This window comes from Lithobates pipiens, unplaced genomic scaffold, assembly GCF_037356315.1.
Source record: "Lithobates pipiens isolate NorthernLeopardFrog02 unplaced genomic scaffold, aLitPip1_a1.2 Scaffold_18, whole genome shotgun sequence".
In the NCBI taxonomy this organism is placed as follows: Eukaryota; Metazoa; Chordata; class Amphibia; order Anura; family Ranidae; genus Lithobates; species Lithobates pipiens.
The window spans coordinates 388,202,504-388,215,185 of NW_027507758.1; the positions used below are offsets into that span (position 1 = coordinate 388,202,504).

Below are 12,682 nucleotides of genomic sequence, written 5' to 3' on the forward strand. Positions count from 1 at the left end.
AAATTTATTCATGTTTGGCCCCTCCCACTTCCTCCAGGTGCAAGGTGTGGCTATGGGGACCAAATGCACCCCCTCATATGCCAACTTGTACCGGGGGGTGAGAGAGTGATTTATTCTCGGATAGTTCTTTATCTGAGTTACTTCAGCATGTCATGGCATGGCATAGATATATTGATGACATTATCATACTTTGGACCTGTACTTGGGATCAACTGTCACAGCTGATTGACCGACTGGCTATTAATTCCTACAATCTCACATTTACCATGGAATGTAGTCAATCCAGGATTAACTTTCTGGATTTACAGATCTATGTGGGTCCTGATGGAGTCCTACATTCATCTTTATACCGTAAACCTTCTGCAGGTAACACTATTTTACATGCTAAAAGTGCACATCCACAGTCTTTACTGGACAGTATTCCTTATAGTCAATTTCTATGGATTAGGAGGAATTGCATTCTGGATGAGGATTTTTATAAGGCTTCCAAGGATTTATATGATAGACTCTTGGAAAGAGGATATAGTCGATCTTTGTTGAAATGAGCTTTCAACAGAGTCGTTAAACTTAATAGGCGAGACCTTGTTCATTCTAAGAAATCTTCTAAATCTGATCAATCAGTTTGTGTTGTTACACAATTTTCGAAACACATCCAGATGAGAACTATCCTTGAAACATTTTGGCCCTTATTGACCACTGATAATACTATCAAGAAATATGTCAAACCTTACCCAGAAAGTACTTACCGACGACCGCCATCTATGAGGGCCCGTTTAGTGTCAAGCCATCACACACACAAAGGGTCGACCAATGCTTCCAAATTTGGAACTTTTTCCTGTGGTCATTGCGAAATATGTTCATTTATCCCTAACTTTAGAGATATTGATCTTCCCAATGGCAAAACCCATACGGTAAAACTTAGGATTTATCTAGCAATTTGTATTTGTGGTTGTTTTTATGTCGGTAAGACGAAAAGACCATTTTCGAAACGTATACAAGATCATATTGAGCCATTATACAAAACACTTACCACCACTGCCCTCAACAGGCATATTGCTCATCAACATAACTATGACCCGCATTGGAGCATGTTCTTTTACATGCTCGAGGCGGTGGTATTGATACAGCTTGAGACAAAATGGATCCATAACCTAGATGCTATTAAGTATCCAGGACTCAATGAATATATTAGCTTTAAATCTTTTCTATAAATGTGTTTGTTACGTTGTTTATTTTTGTAAACTTTATAATAGGCTAGGCAGAATTTTGTCTTCCTTTTGATTGGTTGGCATTCGCCATATGATTGTCGGTCCCGTATTTACCATTTACCTCCTTATTGGCCATGTCACTGCTCTGCAAATACCCAGTGTTTTTTCGGGGTTCTGATTTAAAATTGCTCAATTTTTATTTATTTATTTTTTTATTTTTTTGTTATGTTTATATATTAATATTCATATTATTTTGTTTTTTGTTACATGAAAAATGTATATAATAATATTATTCTTTTGAATTATTAAACACAGCAAATATTCAGTTCAAGTACTGTATTTTGTATTTATGTATGTAATTGAATACAACACTAATAAAACTATATTTATTGATATGTGTTTTTTATTGGGTGCCCAGTGATTGATCAGCTGTCTGTTGCTGAATGGCTGTGTTTATGGAGCCCCACACAGCCTTTCTCGGTCCTACCCCCTTTAAAATTTGTCATTTGTCCCCCCCCCCTTAAAGAGGAAGTAAACCCTTCCAAACAACTTGGACCTATAGGTAAGCCTAGATTAAGGCTTACCTGTAGGTCCAAGCAATATCTCCTAAACCTATATGGTTTAGGAGATATTTGCCCGAAAATGGGCACCGCTGTCTACGGCGCATGCGCCGTAGACAGCGGCGCGCATGCGCACTAAATGCGGCAAATCCAAGAATGGATTTGCCAAATTTGTCGACTCCCGTGCGCATGCGCGGGAGTGACGTCATCGCGGCTTCGCCGTATGACAGCGGCGGAGCTGCGAGGTGCGACTCCCGTGCGCATGCGCGGGAGTGACGTCATCGCGGCTTCGCCGCTGTCATTGGTTGGAGCTGCGAGACGCCACCAGCAAGATGGACGCGGCGGACTACAGGGATCAGCGGCGACTTCGCTGGCTCCTGTGTCAGGTAAGTGACACATAATGAGCTACTATGCGATGCATAGTAGTCCATTATGCTTTACCTTTGCAGGGAAAAAAAGAGGAAGTAAACCCATCAGGGTTTACTTCCTCATTAATATCGTCATCGCTTTTCTGCATATTTATTTGTATCAGTTATGCATGGTGGATTGCTCTCTGGGTGCCTAATGTGGCTATTTCTTATGCAGTCTGTGGCTGTATGGACACACAGGGGCTGTCTGTTTGTTTACAGCCAGCCCATTTCTTGGCTACCATCACCCCTGCTGCAGTTTTAACATTCTTTGCCTTTCATCTCACTGAACACTGGCTTGTTCCAGTGCTCTAATGGCTTTGCTACACCCACGTTTGTCTGCTGTATGCAGTTGTGTCAGCACTATATAGCATCCCTGCACGAGGCATTATGGGGCTTGTAGGCTTTGCACTGCAAACGGGATTGGTGTGTTAGCTGCTTTGTGTCTGCTCCTGATTGGCCAATTTTCTTGTCAATCAGGCGGGGGGCTTTATAAGTGGCTAGTTGATTTGCCTTTTCTGCTGGCTGTCGGGCACTGATACATTACATGACGTTTCAAAGGTATTCAGTGTTTTGTTACATTTGGTCACAGTTGTTACATTCTCTACTACTATTATGCTTGTTGTTATATCTGGCTTTTAGCTTAGCTACAATCTGGCTCTGGCTGTTTCACTCTTTATTCCTGCTGCTGAAGATACGCTGCTTAGCTTATTTTGCTCTCTGTTGTCTTTTAACACACACTTCACAAATGTGTGATTATTGGCTTGGGTTCACACAGTGTTTCCCTGGCAAATGACTATTCACTTTGATGAATATTCTGGCGTTTTTTTTATGTCATACACTACTTGAATTTAGGGAGGGTTTTTTTTTCTATTTTAATTATTTTTATTTTCTCACACACTCTATTTTTGCGACACATATCCTTGAAGTATTCTATGCATTAAATTCTTTCTTTTTGTTTTGTTTTATTTAGCCTTGTCGGGCTCTCTTGATTAGGGATGGCCGAACGGTTCGCCCGGTGGTCGTTTCGTGGCGAATTTCGGCTGTACGCCGTCCGCCCGATCGGCGGACTATTGCCGCCGTTCGCCCGGTGGACTTCCGTGCTTACTGTGTAAAAGAACTTTGACCTATGATGACACATCCATCATGGGGTACAGGACAGCCAATTGAGACATTACAGCACATGGACACTTGGGCATTCCCCCTAACTTATAAATAGACCCGATCCGGCGGCCATTTTACATTCTTTCTTCTGTCATTATAGGGAGAGGTTGCTGTGTGGAGCAGGGAGAGATTGCAGTGACCCAAATCGCTAGCTATTTGGTCCACAAAAGTTCTTTTCAGGACTGGTATAGGTGTTAGGTGTAGTTCAGGATGTAGGTTTGAGGCACTGCTGTGCTACTGATTGTTGCAGCAGCCTGTCTCTTGTCAGTGTAGAGAGAGGGACAGTACGCTGTGTGCTGCAGGGACAGTCAGTTTAATCATTAGCTGTTACTATTAGGTCCACAAAAGTGCTATTCAAGATATTGTTGCAGCAGCCTCTGTTTTGTCAGTTTAAATAGGGACAGGCAGGAAGCTGTGTGTGAGGCAGTAAGGGACAGTCAGTTTAATCAGTAGCTGTTACTATTAGGTCCACAAAGGTTCTTTTCAGGACTGGTATGGTAATAGGCTTGTACATGTATAATATTCTTTCTTCCAAATATAGAAGGAATATTATACTGCTGCCCTTCTGCTGCAGTAGTCCTTTATCAGTATAGGGACTGAGGTACAGTCTGCTAATCATTCACAACCTACTTGTTCCACAAAGGTCCTTATAAGGACTGGTAAGGTCTAGGGTGCTACAGTACATAGGGTTCAGTGAGGTACAGTCTGCTATTCCTTAAGGACTGGTATAGGTCCACAATACATAGGGTTGAGGTGCACTACTGCTGACTGCTGCCCTATACTGCAGCAGTCCTTTATCAGTATAGGGACTGAGAGTTTTGTCACAGGGTCATTTAAAAAAGGACAGGCAGAGGAAGAGGCAGGCCCTTCCACAGGGGTGGTAGGGGTAGGGCAGGAGCAACAGGCTTGAGCCAAAGTAGGAAGTTGCAGAAGGTGCGTTCAATTACTTTAAAGGACGCACCAGACTTGGTTGAGTGGCTCACTCAGCCTTACTCTTCTGCACCCTCCTCATCCTCTCGATCTGCACCCTCTTCTTCACTCTCTGCTATGTGCACCCCGAAAGACACTACTACCAACAACAGCACCACCACCACATACCTTCCGCTTGAGTCACAGGAATTATTTTCCGATCCATATCAAGACATTTCTGATGCGCAGCCACTCTTGGTATTGGATCAGGAAGAGGAGGTAGCAACAACCGCTACTCAGCAGTCTGACGACAGTACCCAGATCAGCCCAAGGAGGAGGAGCAGGAATAACTTACATTGCACAGGAGGGACAAAGCAGACTGCAAATGTATCAGGAACGAGTCATCGACCATGTACGGTCACATCTGGTGCTCCCAGGACACCGGCACATGGCTCCGCAGTGTGGGCTTTTTTTAACGTGTCCGCTGCTGACAATAGCGTTGCCATCTGCAATCTTTGCAGTCAACGCATTCGTCGTGGTAAGCCTAACACTCACCTAGGGACGACCACCTTAAGAAGGCACATGGGCAGCCATCACCGAGCCCAGTGGGAGCAACTGAACACACAAAGCCACACTCCAGGCTCTCACCGTCCAGCCTCGTCTTCTACTTCTCCTTCTCCTTTCTCCTCACAATTGTCCTCCACTCCACCTTCCATCATGCCAAGCTCACGTTTTTCTGCAAAAAGGCAGGCTTCCGTGGGCCTAATGTTCGAGCATAAAAAATGATGACGCCGGATAACCCTCTTGCCCAACGGTTGACGGCTGGCTTGTCAGAACTGATAGCCCGCCAACTACTGCCATATAAACTGGTGGACTCGGAGGTCTTTCGAAAATTTGTGGCCATTGGAACACCACAATGGAAGGTCCCAGGAAGGAAGTATTTCTCACAGAAGGGCATCCCAGAGCTATATGGCCATGTTCAGTGGCAAGTGAATGTATCTCTGGCACACAGTGTCGGTGCCAAGATACATCTGACCACAGACACGTGGTCTAGCAAACACGGGCAGGGAAGGTATATCACTTTTACTGCCCACTGGGTGAACCTTCTGACGGCCGTCAAGCATGTAACCCGTGGCACCCGTGTAGATTTGGTTTTACCGCCACGGATTGCATGCGGGCCTGGCTCTTCTTCTCCTCCTCCTCCTACTCCATCCTCCTCCCTCTCCTCCTCGGCTGACTCCTCCTTTTCCGCTGCTAGCGTCTCTTCCGCTGCGCCGCCCAAGCTCCCCAGAACCTATTCGACATGCCAGGTGAGACGTTGCCATGCCGTGCTGCATCTGTTGTGCCTGGAAACCAAGAGCCACACTGGCCCGGCACTCCTTTCAGCTTTGCGTTCACAGGCAGATCAGTGGCTAACACCGCTCAATTTGACAGTTGGTAAAGTGGTGTGTGATAACAGTGCCAATCTGCTTAGCGCATTGAAACAGGGCAAAATGACGCACGTGCCATGCATGGCACACGTCTTAAATTGGTCGTGCAGCGATTCCTTGTCAAATACCCTGGGGTCCAGGACATCTTGCGGCAGGCAAGGAAAATCTCGGCCCATTTCAGAAGATCTTACACGGCCATGGCTCGCCTTGCTGACATTCAGCGGTGACACAATCTGCCGGTCAGACGTCTTATTTGCGATTACCGACGCGATGGAACTCAACCTTCTATATGCTTGATAGGCTGCTCCAGCAGAAACGTGCAGTTAATGTCTACCTGTATGAAATCTGCGGCAGAACAGGTTCTGGGGAGCTGGGTTTTTTTTCACTGCGTCAGTGGCTGCTCATGCGCCACGCATGCAGACTTCTGCGGCCATTTGAGGAGATCACCAAACTGGTCAGTCACAGCCATGGTGCCATCAATGACATGGTACCTTATGCCTTCTTTATGGAGCGTGCATTGCGTTGTGTCATTGATCAAGCTGTGGAGGAGCAGGAGCGGGAAGATGAGAAAGTCGCAATGCTGGATGAATTCCCAGGGGGGGCTACTCTATCTGAGACAAGTGAACAACAGGAGTCTGAAGAGGAGTCAGAGGAGGATGGTGCCGGGGCGGATGAGGAGGAGCAAGAAGAGCATGCTTTAAACCTTTCTGGGATCCCTGTTGTTGTGCATGGATGGGGAGAGAAGAATGAAGAGGACGAAATTATCCTGGATGATGAGCAGGAGCCAGGCCACCACACCGCTTCCAGTTTAGTGCAAATGGGGGCCTTCATGCTCCAGTGTTTTAATACGGACCCCCGTATAAAAAGCATAAGGGTCAAGGACCAGTACTGGGTGGCAATGTACTTAGACCCCCGGTACAAACACAAAATGGCGGAAATGTTACCGCCGTCACAGAGGGCTGTCAGAATGGAGCACTTCCAGGCCTTGCTTTGAGAAATGCTGCATTCTGCTTTTGCGTGCGCTGGCAGAGGAGCAATTCCCACTCCCAGAGAAAGAGTTGCGGGTACCAATCCAACAGCGCCTGCAAGAAGAGGCCGGTTTGAAGATGTGTTGGTGACTTCGGATATGAGGTCATTCTTTCAGCTGACCCATCGGCAGGTGTCATCCGGATCCAGCATCAGGGAACGCCTAGACCGTCAAGTGTCCGACTATATTGGGTTAACGGCCGATGTGGACGCTCTGAGGACTGATGAACCCCTGGACTACTGGGTGGGCAGGCTTGACCTCTGGCCAGAGCTTGCCCAATTTGCAATCAAACTGTTGGCTTGCCCCTCGTCCAGTGTCCTGTCCGAAAGGACGTTCAACGCAGCAGGGGGGATCGTGACCGATAAGCGTAGTCACCTAGCTCACGACAGTGTTAACTACCTCACATTTCTAAAAATGAATGAGGCATGGATCTCGGAGGAATTCAACACATGTGACCAGTAGACCATGTATATGTCTATAAACATTTTTTTTAATCGAGCACACAGACCTTCTTTCTTCATTTGGCTCACTTCCTTGTCCAAAAAAAGCACACCGTACTATATGCCCGTACCCTCCTGTTTGAAGAGGTTGAGCGGTGTCATATTTCTACTGGGGCTGCTTATTATGAGGGGCTCCCACCATCCCTGTGCTGTGCTGACTTCCTCCTGGGGCTGCTTATTATGAGGGGCTCCCACCATCCCTGTGCTGTGCTGACTTCCTCCTGGGGCTGTACCTCTGCTGTGCATATTATGAGGGGCTCCCACCATCCCTGTGCTATGCTCATTATGAGGGGCTCCCACCATCCCTGTGCTGTGCTGACTTCCTCCTGGGGCTGATTATTATGAGGGGCTCACACCATCCCTTTGCTATGCTGACATCCTCCTGGGGCTGCTTATTATTAGAGTCTCCCACCATCCCTGTGCTGTGCTGATTTCCTCCTGGGGCTGTATCTCTGCTGTGCATATTATGAGGGGCTCCCACCATCCCTGTGCTATGCTCATTATGAGGGGCTCCCACCATCCCTGTGCTGTGCTGACTTCCTCCTGGGGCTGATTATTATGAGGGGCTCCCACCATCCCTTTGCTATGCTGACATCCTCCTGGGGCTGCTTATTATTAGAGTCTCCCACCATCCCTGTGCTGTGCTGATTTCCTCCTGGGGCTGTATCTCTGCTGTGCATATTATGAGGGGCTCCCACCATCCCTGTGCTATGCTCATTATGAGGGGCTCCCACCATCCCCATGCTATGCTCGATAAGAGGGGCTCCCACCATCCCTGTGCTATGCTCATTATGAGGGGCTCCCACCATCCCTGTGCTATGCGGACTTCCTCCTGGGGCTGCTTACGGTGCAGGTGTTAGTGCTCTCTATCACGGTGCTGGTGTCAGTGCTGTATATCACGGTGCTGGTGTGCGTGCTTTATGTCACACTGCTGATGTCAGTGCTCTCTATCATGGTGCTGGTGTCAGTGCTGTATATCACAAGGCTGGTGTTAGTGCTTTATGTCACGCTGCTAATGTCAGTGCTCTCTATCATGGTGCTGGTGTCAGATCACTCTATCACGGTGCAGGTGTCATTGCTGTATGTCACGCTGCTGATGTCAGTGCTCTATATCATGGTGCTGGTGTCAGTGCTCTATATCGCGGTGCTGGTGTTAGTGCTTTATGTCATGCTGCTGATGTCAGTGCTCTCTATCACGGTGCTGGTGTCAGATCACTCTATCACGGTGCAGGTGTCATTGCTGTATGTCACGCTGCTGATGTCAGTGCTGTATATCACGGTGCTGCTGTCAGTGCTGTATATCACGGTGCTGGTGTTAGTGCTTGATGTCACGCTGCTGATGTCAGTGCTCTCTATCACGGTGCTGGTGTCAGATCACTCTATCACGGTGCAGGTGTCATTGCTGTATGTCACGCTGCTGATGTCAGTGCTCTCTATCACGGTGCTGCTGTCAGTGCTGTATATCACGGTGCTGGTGTTAGTGCTTTATGTCACGCTGCTGATGTCAGTGCTCTCTATCACGGTGCTGGTGTCAGATCACGGTGCAAGTGTCATTGCTGTATGTCACGCTGCTGGTGATCATCTCCTGCACCCTCTTCTTTGCTTACCCTGACCTTCCCACTCCATTGCCTTCATGTGCTCCACAGTCCTGAATTGTCACAACAATTTCACATATAAAAAAAGAATGCTTGTAGTTGTCGATCCCAGATTCACCTCATACATGTGTTATGTCATTGGCCATGTGGTGGGACTATGTTTGCACAGCTAGTAATTATTTTGTGGCTGCAAATTTGACCTGTAGGTTTACAAATTTCGCCTCCCATTGAAGTCAATGGGGCCCGCCGTAAAACGTTACGGTTCGCGGTCCGCATTCGCGAAACGTCCCGTCGGAAGTTCGTCCATCACTAGTCTTGATAATTGAACCATCTGATTCTCTTAGAGCCAATTAACAATATGTTTGATCAGCTCCCCGTTTATTCCAATCTATAATAGATTTTTGTTATGTGTAGAGATGTATATATAATTTTTTTTGCTTTTTTTTAAATAAAATTAATTAAGCTTATTGGCCTATACATAATATATTACTTTTTAATTTACTATATATTTTTTTTTCTCTAGCTTTTATACTATTTCACTTCAAGCACCCTGCAGCCACCTTGTGTTGGCTGTGTTTGCTGGCTGTTTTTTGGCGCCTGGGAGGATCTATTCTGCCTCGCTTGATGCGTATGGTATGTTGCTTGAGTGTTGATAGTATGGGGATTACCCTCCCTGGGGACATCTGTGGGGGAGGGGTTAGGAGGAGGAGTGGCTAGGGCTGGGACCCTTTATAGGCAGACAGCTGGCCACTCTAATAATTATATTATTGTTTTTTTTCTCTCTTTAGTGCTAAAGCAATTTTTGATCATCACTTTATTCTACTCCCCTGATGAAGCCAATGTGTTGGCGAAACTAGTAGGGAAGAAGTTGGTCTGGTACTTACCATCTTATCAGCTGGTCATCAAAATTTGCTTCCTTATTGATATGTAAATACTTTGTACTGGCAGCTCCTTTCTTAAACCACATTTTGTATATTTTGTATGAATAAAATTTTTCTTTATAAAAGTACTTGTCGATTTTTTTGTGGCACCGTGATAATCCCTTCCCTGTTTGATCCACATTGTATTTAATTACCGTGATGAGGTGCCTTAACTATTAAGGACATACCAGACACACCCTTTCCTGTGTAATCATTTTGTCAGTAATTTTAAAGTCAATTACTGTAAATATGAAGCATTAAATATTACATTACCAAATAAAATTCAAGGTCGTCTGCAATGAAAATTTTCTTTCAAATGGCAAAAAATCATCATTAAATATCTAGGGATATTTATCCCTCGAGACCTAACTAAGCTTCAAGAATTAAATTACTCTCCGATAATTAAAAAATTGATATATTACCAAAATTACTATACATATTTCAATCAATTCCAATATTTTTCCCAACAATTTTACTGGACCAATTATATAGAGATATAGGGAGTTTTATATGGGCCACATAGAACCCCTCAAATAAGAAGAGACATATTAACTAGGACAAAGAAGAACGGGGGCTTAGCTCTCCCAGATTTTACAATATATCTACACTCTGCATTTATTACCAGGATAGTGGATTGGTTTCATAGTGAGAACTGTAAGCAATGGGTAAAATTGGAAGAGGATATCATTGCCATGAAATTGAAATCATTACCACGGGTTGCTATTAATTCCTGACCTGCCATGAGTTAGATGCCATTTTTGGTCTATTCAACACTAAGGGTATGGGATTTATTGTTGAAGAATAAATGTTTACCTACTCAGATTGGGCCTATGACACCTTTATTTTCTAATCCTGAATTTCCATTGATGAATAAAGTAACAGTCTTCTTAAAATTGCATAGAGGTGAAGATTTTAAACTTGTCCAGACCTAGGTAGATGGCAAATTCCCCTCGTTAAGCTATTTGGGTTTGGAGTTTAGAACTAAATGGATGCAACATCAACTACAAACATATATATAATCTTTGACAAAAAAATCTCCATTAGATAGACCATTAACTGAATTTGAACAATAATACTACAAGAGCAAAAACCAACACATGCTACCATCTATAAATATTATTTTCCTAAAAATGTAGGTGAAGAACTAACATATTCAACCAAACAGGAAGAAGAATTAGAGGTGACAATTTCCAGTTCTGAATGGGAAAAGTCGTTCCTCTTCATTTATAAATTGTCCATATCAGCCAGATATCAAGAGAGAAATTACAAAATATTAGTAAGATGGTATTGATATCTGGTAGACATGCAGAAAATTAATGCTGAAAAACAAGAGACATGATGTGTCTTAGTGCAAGAGGTACAATCTCACACATATGGTACTATTGTCCAACAGTTTTTTATTTTGGTCGAAGATTTTTAATATATATTGGAAAATTCAAGAATCTACTATGGTTTGTATGTCTTTTGTGTATTCATTTGTAAGTCTTGGTTTATATGCAGGGCTCGAGTCCTGCTGGAACGCGTGGAAACGGCGTCCCTGCACTTTTTTCACAGCAGGAACGCCGTTCCCTTTGCAGGACTAGAGCCGCCCGTGCCGAATGAGATGTATGCAGATTAGCACAGGAAGCGCCGGTCTGTAATAGGTTCTCTCTCTTGTCACTCAGCGCTGTTCGCACCCCAGCGGCCCCTCCTCTCTTCTGGTCTATCCCCATTGGCTTGTGACATCCTCTGGGATAGACAAGAAGAGAGGAGGGGCCGTCGGGGAGTGAACAATGCTGAGTGACAAGAGAGAGAACCTATTACAGATAGGCGCTGCATGATATGAGAGAGAGAACTTACTACAGACAAGCGCTTCCTGCACTACTCTGCATACTGGCAAGTAAGATCCCCTCATGTGCCCTCTAATGTGCCCCCAGATGTGCCCTGTGCCCTGAGTGCTATGTGCCCCATGCCCTAATGTGCCCCATGCCCTGAGTGCTATATGCCCCATGCCCTAATGTGCCCCATGCCCTGATGTGCTATGTGCCCCATAATGTGCCCTGATGTGCCCCATAATGTGCCCTGACGTGCCATAATGTGCCCCGTGCCCTGATGTGCCATGTGTCCTAATGTGCCCCATGCCCTGATGGGCTATGTGCCCCATAATGTGCCCTGATGTGCTATGTGCCCGAATGTGCCCCATGATGTGCCATAATGTGCCTTGATGTGCCACATGCCCTGATGTGCTATGTGCCCTGTGCCCTAATGTGCCCCATGCCCTGATGTGCCCCATTCCCTGATGTGCTATGTGCCCCATAATGTGCCCTGATGTGCCATAATGTGCTCCAATGTGCCATGTGCCCCATGCCCTGATGTGCTATGTGGCCTGATGTGCCCCATGCCCTGAGGTGCCCGGTGCCCTGATGTGCCCCAATGTCCAATTTTTTGTTTCGATGAGGGAGTGGATCTTGGGTGGGAGTTCCCACGCTTTTTTCCCCAGGACTTGACCCCTGTTTATATGGGTGCATAAAAGAAATGTGATACTCATTTAAGGATGTGAATAATAATGTTTTATTACTATACTACTTGAAATACGGATACATCTATTGATATGTATAGGGGGTAATAGATATCATAGTTACATATGTAGATTGAAAAAAACAAATCCCTGTATAGTGTACTTTCCTAAATCTTTGGCATAACTTTAAAATGTATTGAACGATCGAAATTGCCCAAATGCTAGATTTTAATAGGATAATATAAAACGAAGAAGTGGAAGAGACATTTTTAAGTTAATGTGTTTATTGTATAGAATATTAATTTTTCTTTGTTAAATTTTCTTTTATGTATTTGGTTTAAAATGAAAAATGTATAAAATAAAGATTATATAAAAAAAATAAAAAATAAATCAGATTTCAGCAAAATGTGTCCTGTTGAAATCCAACACTTTTCCTTTTGTATATGATTTTTCAGTTCTTGCATT

At 44.9% G+C, this 12,682-nt stretch overlaps 1 long non-coding RNA gene across 1 annotated transcript; it reads left to right on the top strand.

Moving 5' to 3' along the window:
• Positions 1–2,671: 2,671 nt before the first annotated feature.
• Positions 2,672–9,759, top strand: LOC143990182 (uncharacterized). Its single transcript, XR_013277202.1, has 3 exons — positions 2,672–2,736; positions 9,324–9,433; positions 9,589–9,759. It is a non-coding gene; the product is annotated as an uncharacterized LOC143990182 (long non-coding RNA).
• Positions 9,760–12,682: the final 2,923 nt, after the last annotated feature.